This window comes from Alligator sinensis, unplaced genomic scaffold (assembly GCF_000455745.1).
Source record: "Alligator sinensis unplaced genomic scaffold, ASM45574v1 scaffold593_1, whole genome shotgun sequence".
Taxonomy (NCBI): domain Eukaryota; kingdom Metazoa; phylum Chordata; order Crocodylia; family Alligatoridae; genus Alligator; species Alligator sinensis.
Window position 1 is genome coordinate 134,657 of NW_005842415.1, and position 9,409 is coordinate 144,065.

At 39.4% G+C, this 9,409-nt stretch overlaps 1 protein-coding gene across 1 annotated transcript in view; it reads right to left on the reverse strand.

Moving 5' to 3' along the window:
- The window catches only part of LOC102384216 (protein diaphanous homolog 2), a gene marked incomplete at its 3' end in the record, with an annotated part of 232,060 nt that overhangs the window by 134,425 nt on the left and 88,226 nt on the right, over nt 1-9,409 (reverse strand). The gene's annotated exons all lie outside the window — the stretch shown is intronic.

Consider the following 9,409-nt stretch of genomic DNA (forward strand, 5'->3'; position numbering starts at 1 on the left):
TATTACTACTAGTACCATTATATATTTCATATGTTTAGCAATAAATAACTTTTATAGTCAAACTGGTAATAACTGGGTATATTTTTCCTTCTCTGCTTCTCTTTCCTCCCATGCTCTGCAGCAATGCTTCTTTTACCTAAGCTAAAGATCCCTGTGAAGCTCCAAAATACTGTGGGGTCTGCTCATCAAGAGGCCAAAGATTGGGACATGCTGAGTTTGAAACACATAAGGGGATCAGCTTGTACAGGCTGATTGTGCCAGTTTGACTCAGACGTGCCCTTATGAACCGAATGCTGGCCCATGAGGGTGTCAGCTGGACACCCAGCCGGATTCAGAGAGATTCTGTTCACCTGTGTGCTTGTGTCTGACTGCAGTTTATTGTTGCTCTGATGAACTGATTCTTGGCATATGAGGGTGTCAGCCTGTCCATGCTAATCAACCCGGCCAGGTCAGGCGTGTCACGTTAATTTGTGTGTGTTTGTGTGTATGACTGATTTGGTGACTGGAGGAACCCAGCCCCATTGAAACTGAGTCCTGCAAGATAGCTCCATTGGGGGTGAGGGCTTGCAGAAGGGAGAGATACAGCTCCATATAGAAATACAAGTAACACAAGCAGCACATTGACAGAATTACCAAGACCCTAGTAACCTATCCCTAATAAATGAGCACACCCCAAAGTAATGGGCAAATCTGGTAACATTCTGCTCTAAGGAAGATGTTCTTTACAATTGCCAATTTTTGTTATGAAAACTATGAATAATTATTTTGTTATGCAAAGTATTATTATTGATGTTAATGTCTGACTCATTTTTTAATCTTAAACTCTTTTCTTCAATATCTTAAGGCATTATTTCATACACTGTACACAAGCATATCTATTAAACAGATGTAAATGTATAGACAAGCAGATCTGTAAAAACTACTTTTTGCAAGCATAACTGAGTTTCATATTCTCTCATCCTACCTAATTCATCATTCTTATATTCATTTTAATTTCTAGCAGCACATATTCTTACCACAAATAGTTTCCATCCTCTTATTCCCTTTTGAGGTTTTGGCTGCTTGCAGATGTTTAAAAAAACTAGAGCTTTACTTTAAATTCAGCACACACACACACGTCCAGAAGAGGCAGCACATTAGTTGGATCCGCCTTGCTCAACATCTGTACAGATCAGGTGCTTTAGTGGGGCTTTTTTGGCACTTTTATCTAATAGCTGATTGACTCAGCTTTAGATAAAAGCACCAAAAAGTCCTCCTAAAGTACCCAATCTATACAGACGCTGCAGAGCTGGTCAAACTAATGTCCTGGTGCTTCCAGTAAAGCGTGGGTATTTTTTTTTTTTTTTGGGGGGGGGAGGGGGGGGGTTATGTCTGCAAGCAGCCATTACGTCCTGGAAATACTAAGTGTTTGGCTAAGCACTTGGCTTAGAATGGTATTTAAAGGTTTGCTTTTTGAGAATTGGCTTATAGGTGTACACGCACACACATACACTAGAATGGTTCAGGAAGGGCAGCAGGGGTTAACAGATTTCCAAAAAGCCTGGGTCTCATACAGCTTCACACAGCCTTTGAAAGCGACAGAACACAAGGCCAATGGATATACAGTTTGAGAAACTGGGGGCATGTACCATACTGTTCCATAACATGAGATAAAGGTGTCACCAGCTAACAAGGCCCCAGAGCAGGAGGAGCTGAATCTTGGTTTTGGAGGAACAGACCAAATTAGGAGAAGACCCAGAAAGACCAAATTAGTATGTGTACATCTAATGAGCTATGTGGACATATGGCAACCACACAGAGACCAATCAGCAATAGCCATGGATGAAGGGTCACCAGGAGTCATCAGGAGGGAAGGAGAATACAAAAGCAGAGACTTGAAAGTAACAAAGGATCACTCCTCCTCATCAACCTTTTCCCCCAAGAGGGTCCCCGAGAAGGGTCCCCATCCCCATCGCCAGGGAAGGGTCCCCAAGGCCACTATGGGCAAAGGGCATACCACCAACTCGTCTCATTCACCCCACTGGAGAGAGGACATGGGCCTGGGCATCCCATTACCAGACTGCTGATATCCGACACCTAAGAGAGAGCCTCAGAGTGAAGCCTGCATCCTGGCCAGATGTACTTTTGATTCTGATGACAGCCCTAGGATTTGGTAGATATATAGAATTGCTTGACTGTTTGTATTGTTTCTTTTCTGTTATCACTGTGGACCAATACATTTACCTATTATCAAATGGGAAGGCCATAGTCCGTCTGAAGGTGGGACAAGGTCTCAGGGTCCTAAGTCTAAAGCTAACAAGTACAGACAGTCAAAAAAGCCTAAGGTTGAATCAATTTAATCTCTCCAGATTAGTCTAAACTGCATAGATTGAACTGAGAAGCAAGTGAATAGACATTCACTTTTGATTCTGTAAATGTAGCCACATGCCTGTGGCTCAAGCCAGAAGCTGGGGGGTGCTAGCAAACCCTCCCTTCCCTTCAGCAGTGACCAAAAGACTGGAGGAAAGCTGGGAGAGAAGACCTCCAAGCTCTTCCCTCCTCCCTGCTGGAGCTCAGGGGAGGGGGGGGGGGCGGGAGAGGGAGAGGGAGGTATGTCCAGGCCCAGGCAGGCCTGCTGAGTATCATGGTGGGATGATACCAACCCTGGCCTACACAAACCCCAGCCAAGGTGTCCCTGGAGGAGAAGGAGAGAAGCAGCACCTGCCAGGGTTTTTCCCATTCACCGCTTAAGCAGAGGTGGTGAGAGCATGGCCAGACGCCAGCCCTGGGCCGGCACACTGAGGCAGAGAGAAGGGAGGGGAGTTTAAACCTCCTCTCCCACCAGCATGGAACCCTAGGTGGGGCCTGCCTGACAAAGGTGCAGCAGCTTCTGCCAGGCTTCTCTCCACTCATCACTCCAACGAGAGAAACCCCCCTCCCCCCTCTGCCTTAGTGTGCTGGCCCAAGGCCAGTGTCTGGCCATATCACTCAAGCGGCAAGTTGAGAAAAAGCCTGTGAGGGGCTGCTTTGCCCCCCACCAAACAGACACAGCTGCCGTTTCCCACCCCCACCCCCTTCTCAGCCAGCCAGAGAAGTGATAGCTTTCTGGCTAGTGAGCAGAGGGGCAGAGCCAACTTGGCTCCATTGGAGCACACACTGCAGCCCAGCCGAGAGCTGCAAAGCACCCTGAGATGCTGGGGGTAATTTGAACCAGCAAGGGGTCTGGGACAGAAGTTTCACAAACCGGTTTGATTTAAATCAGTTAAGTGTGATACTACATTCAACCAGGTTTATCATACACCCATTTCAGCCATTTTAAAAAAGTTTTAGGTGCACTGAACTTCTGTTCCGTTACATGTTTAAACTGGTTTCTGAACACTTAAAACAGATTTATGTGTAACTTCTGTCCCTAGCCTTCATGGTACCTTATCACACTCACCTAAGTCTACCCTCCTCTCCTGCATCTTTTTAAAATATGTGTACATAAAGTATATCTAGTATACCCAAGTTACCTGAAAATTATGGACCCAAGATGTCAGACTTTATGAATCAGTAACTAAATAATGCTTACAAAGCAAGAATAGGGAGGATCAAATTAGAGACGCATGCATGTTCATACACATATGTATTCTTTTTCAGCTATAACTCACAGGATTAATTTTAACAAAATCAAACCATATAATATCTGTAAATCTGAATTACAAATTCTCTTCTCGTTTACACTGGTTCTCTACAATTTATAATTATACCAGAAAACATCCTCAAGTCTTCTGTGAGGTCAAGTCTTCTGACATATGATAATGTCAAACAGAGAAAGTTGTAGCTGTAAGCTTCCTCTTGTCTTGATACTAATGGTTGCTAAAGGAAGTTTAGTTATGCACACCAATAAAAGCCATTAAAAAACCCCACAAGTCACAAGAAAGATACAAATAGTCAAGACAAGGTAAAAAAAAATTACACACACACACACACACACACGTGTGTGTATATATATACACACACACACACACACAAATATATGCATGTATACACACACACACAAAACCATGTCTTGGTAATAGATAGATAGATATTTTTATCTATATACAAAATATATCTATAGATAGATAGATAGATAGATAGATCTCTATATCTATATCGAGATTTTTTTTTTTTTTACCTTGGCTTAACAAGACTAGGCAAAAAAAATATATCTATATCTATCCCTAGATATCCAGATATATATTTTTTACTTTATCTTGACTATTTGCATCTGTCTTGTGACTTGTGGGTTTTTTTAATGGCTTTTATTGGTGTGCATAACTAAATTTCCTTTAGCAATGATATATATACATATCATTATGGCCAGAAATAAACAGATGTTGGCCAAAAGGGTTGTTAGCATAGGCTGCTTACCTGGATTTTTAGGAAAAAATAATTAAAAGAGTGCTCAGAAAAACATATCCCATACAATGCTACATATATAATCAAGCAAGATGTGAGAATTCAAAATCAAGACCCTTTTGTATGAAGTTGAAGCTCCAAAACAGAAGCTTAGTGGCTGAAGTTCCAAACATCTGCAATCAGCATATCTATAGACACTGACAGAGAACTAGAAATGAATCTCCAATATGCAACTCTTGGGTCAGGAGCTTACACAGCTGAAGATCCATTTTAAGGAACTGAAGAAACTGAATTCTGGAATACTGGATTCTGAACTCCAGATTCATAGTTTCCCTCTAACATTTTTAAATATAACTTACACACGGAATAGTTCATGTTACTACAAATGTCCTCATTTGCTTCTGCAACAAAATTTTAAGCTCCTCCCGTAAAACTAGAAAATCAATGTACAATTACTGTCTACCATGAACGTCCAATTTTAAATGTAAGGTATAATTGGCTTTTACACCAATTCAAACACTGAATGCTTAAATAAGTGAGCATTTATACAGCAAGTAAGGAGCACATAAACCTTTCGGGAGTGAACAAAAGTAACAAGTTACAGCATTAACTACTCTGGATTATATTTTCTATACTCCTAAATACTATGCCTATAACCATTCTTATCATTAGGGAAACATTAGGAAGATTAGTTCACAGTTACTCTTCAAAACACTGTTACCCAATTCATTAACAAGGCAGTAAAATAACTGTTTCCAAACAAAGCTGTTTAGGAAATTTTAATCACATAGGAATGAGCAACAAAGTTTAACAATGTGTACAACTGGCATCTGTATTTTAAAAGACTGATTTGCTTCTTAACTTGCTTGATTTGCTTCTTAATAACCAATCTTAGACTTTTGCCAGATTGCCTCATTTTAATTGGAATACATTTCAAAATCTCTCTGACAAACTGATACACCTTCACAACTATATCTGAATGAGAAAACAACATTGTTAACAAAGACTTTAAATAAAAATGTCAAAGTATTTAAAATAATTAAGAATGAATCTTTCAGTGGAGGTTAGGAAGCTTTCATCAGTACTTAAAAGCTATTTAGGTACTTAATTCCTTTTCAATTCAATAGGCATTCAGGCCCTAATAGGGCGTGATAGTCTCAGGCTCACATACTTCAGGATAAATATCTTTAAGCACATTTAAGGCCTAAATCATTTAAACATTTTTAAAGTTACACTAATTTATGATGTTGCATGTGTGTGTGGTGGAGGGGAGAGAGGGGGGTTTCTCTCACTGGAGTGGCGAGCGGAGTAAAGCCTGGCAGTAAGTTTTTCATTTTTTGTGATGTTGATATTTGTCCTAAATAATCACTTTAAATACTCTTTCCATTGGACTCAAATCAATTCAATTGATATCAAACCACAATCAAATAAAAGAAGAAATTATGCTAATATGTATAGCACCATGAAGTATCTACTAGGAGGGATCCTTTAATCAGGAATTTTGTGAGCACATCTACACATACATATTAATGCAATCCAATAAACTCTGGTCCTAACTGCACCACAGTTTATTGCTCCTGGGCAAGCATTTACACATGCACCGGGGATTGCAGCACATTGTGGGTTGTTAGCGTAGGCTGCTTAGCTGGATTTTTGTAGGAAAAAATAATTAGAGTACTCAGAAAAACATAGTCCATACAATGCTACATATATAATTAAGCAAGATGTTTGCAATGAGGGCTGTTAGCATTTACACACGAGTTGGAGCAGTCCCGGCTGGCAGAGGCTCCAGGGGGATCAGGGCTGCTCCTCCCCAGATCAAAGTGCTGTGGAGGTGCTGTCTGGGACACAAGGGAACTTCAGTGTGGGTCTAGCCAACAGACAGCCCCCATACCGAAGCACCCTTGTGTCCCAGCCAGCCAAGGCAGTAGCTACACATATGCTGCTGCAGAGTTTTTTTACTCCACAGCAGAAGAGTACAAATAAAAGTGCTGCAGAGTAAATTAGTTTACCCCAGCCTAGTAGGGGTGATGTGTAGATACACAAAATTTACTGTGCACCTAATTAGTATACTGTGCAGTAAATATTGTGTAGACGCATCCTGTATGTGTGTCTCTACACCATACTGCTAGAGTTCAAGGGGTCATAAGCTTTTAGCTATCTATATTTAAAGACAATACTAGTTGCTTAGTCACAGGAAAAAGAAACCCACTGGTTAAACCTACTGAAGACACTCTGGCCAATGGGCTTGTTTCAGATTTGTAAACTACAGTGCAAAGTATACTTGGTGACAAAGATAAATCACCATTACACTAAGGAATATGAATGTCCTTTCTAAGTGCTAAATCCATACTGAAACATCTGGTATTTGACCCTGGACATGATTCTCCTCAGTAGAACTGGAAACAGTTTGTCAAGCTACTGTTATCGAGGCATAGAAGCAAGCACTCTGAAGGCCAAGGGTATGGAAACAGTTCTGGTGAAATAAGGAAAAAGTAAAGGTATTCAAGACAGCCCTAGATAATCTGAGAATTCTGATAAGATTTTTCTAGTGCCTGAAGGTTAACTATGGAGAAAATATTCTCTCTCTCTATAGATTTCCTCAGAAAAAGACGAAAGAATCAAAGCATAAAACATGTTAACTCTGTAGAGGACAAGGAGCATGTTGTATTACTACCATCTCCAACAGGAAGACAGCATCATAGAAAAGGGTTGAGAGAGCAAATAATATTAAGCCACACACACGTCTTCCTCTGACTAATCCAAAACAACTTTCTTTCCTACTCCTGTATTTCCCAAGTGTCTGATGAAATACTCTAAAATTCCCCACATCCTCTCTCAAATAGAATTTTCCAGTTCATCCTCTCTCATTTTGATGAGTAACTACGTCAATTCTAGTATTATAAAAGCCTAAGTCTGTCTGTAACACTTTATCCGTGCTCTGATTGGCTGATGGAAACAGCCAATCAATCACAGTGCTCCAAGCATGGGGAAGTGCTGCCATAATTCCGAAGCTGTGCCAAGGACCGGACAGAGGGTTGGGGAGTCGAGGCCAGCACTGCTGGCCTCGGCTCCCCCACCCCACTCCCTGAAAGAGGCAAAACAGTGGCAGCATGGGGCGTTAGGTGGCAGCACTCCATCCCAGCTCTCCCCTCCCCACCCCACCCCTGCCCTCCGTCATTCTTGATGGGCAATTGGCTAGTAAATAAATAATGCTAAGATGCTGGGGAAAAAAACCACTTTCTGTACAGAAATCTCTGAGAGATTATTTGACCCATCATGTTTTTATGTCATCTTACTGTGTGAATAAACAATTCCATTAAAATAATCTTAACATTAATTTCCTTTGATGAAAGATCTCTGAAAAGAAATACATACATTTTCTGGCAAACAAAATATAAATATTACAACAAACTTTCCTTTTAGATATTTAAAAAAAATGTGTTAATTATCATACAGGGAGAATACCAAGTATTCTTCAATTTGGTGATAAATAAAAGGGCAGTACCTGTTCAATTAATAGGAAAAGCATATTACCTAGATCTAAAATAAATCACACTGTAGTCTTTATGTGGCCACCACATGCCAAGATTTTTCAAAGAAAAGTAGCGTACTACCTAAAAGCAGTGTGTCAATCTCAAAAAACTTTAAAAGGTGGTTTAAGATAAACAGAAACAAGAAACCCAAAATAAATATGCAGCCATTATTTCAAAATATGCACCCATACATAGCACTATTCAGGAATTTAAGAGCTACCATGCTTTAAATTCAACAATCTTAACTGAAACTATTAAGCATAGAAAACAGCTAGATAAATACAAGCTATGTATTTATCTGCATAATTCAATCTAAATCATGGTCAGTATATCAAAAGACTTTTATTACTCAATTCAATAAATTCGCAACAAAAGTAGTCAAATTATACATAATGTTTTAAAACAAAACTCGCCTCAAGTAACAAGCAAAAACATCACCTCCAGTGTCAATATTCCCTAGCATGATACACTGTGAAATGTGTATAACTGTAAAGTATCTTTCAACATAAAAGCCTTAAAACAAAAGCAGCCACATAGAAGTAAATATAGTATAACCAGATAAAGCATTGTGTTTCCTAAGCAGAAACCTAAATAGCAGTTTTGCCTTTAAAAGTCAGTTCTGCACATTTAACCTATGAACACTTGATTCATCTGACCTGTATTTATCTTCTAGATGTGTGTGTCCCTACAGTGCAACATATTCTAACCAGCTGAGACATGGAGGGGAAAGATTTGTAGCTACACCAGGAATTCATTCTTTTAGTACTTAGCACTTTTTGGACTATAATTTGTTGAATTGCCTCATTAACTCCTAAGTTATTACTAAACCACACCTGAACGGTACTTTTTCTTTACGAGCACCTGACATAGGAACTATGGATAAACGGCCCGTGCATTAAATAATGATCGACTTTTCATTATTATTCATCACAACTAATCATCAGTCTTGAAAAGTCTGTGAGCAACTTCAGTTTAAAGCATACAAATAATTATATTTAAAACTTACAAAACTTCAGCATAATATAAAAACATTTAAAACCATAACAAATTATTACATTATTAGTCACTTATAATTTAGTTTTTTTGCAGTCGAAATACTGACATGAATTATTCCACATCAACAAAATATAAGTACATCCTTGAGAAATTAGCTAGTTTCGCAGCAGTGAAACTGTTTAAAGGCCACTAGCACCAATTTTATTTTGACTCTATGAAAATCTCTAAAGCCAAATTGCTGCTTTTCTACTATATTGTTTTCTATGCATCAATCAATGTATACATCTCATTTGATTTTCTGGACCAAATGCGAAGACTATGTAACATCACTAAACATGTGAACCAGCACAGAACAATTAACTGAAACAACAAACAACAAAGGGCAGGGGGGAATTAAATTTAGAAAAAAATAATTATGAATGATTAACTGGTAGGTCAACCTGTATAATTTATCTATTTTTATCTTGGTTCTCCCCCCCCCCCCCCCCCCCCCACCACCACCCACACAAACACAC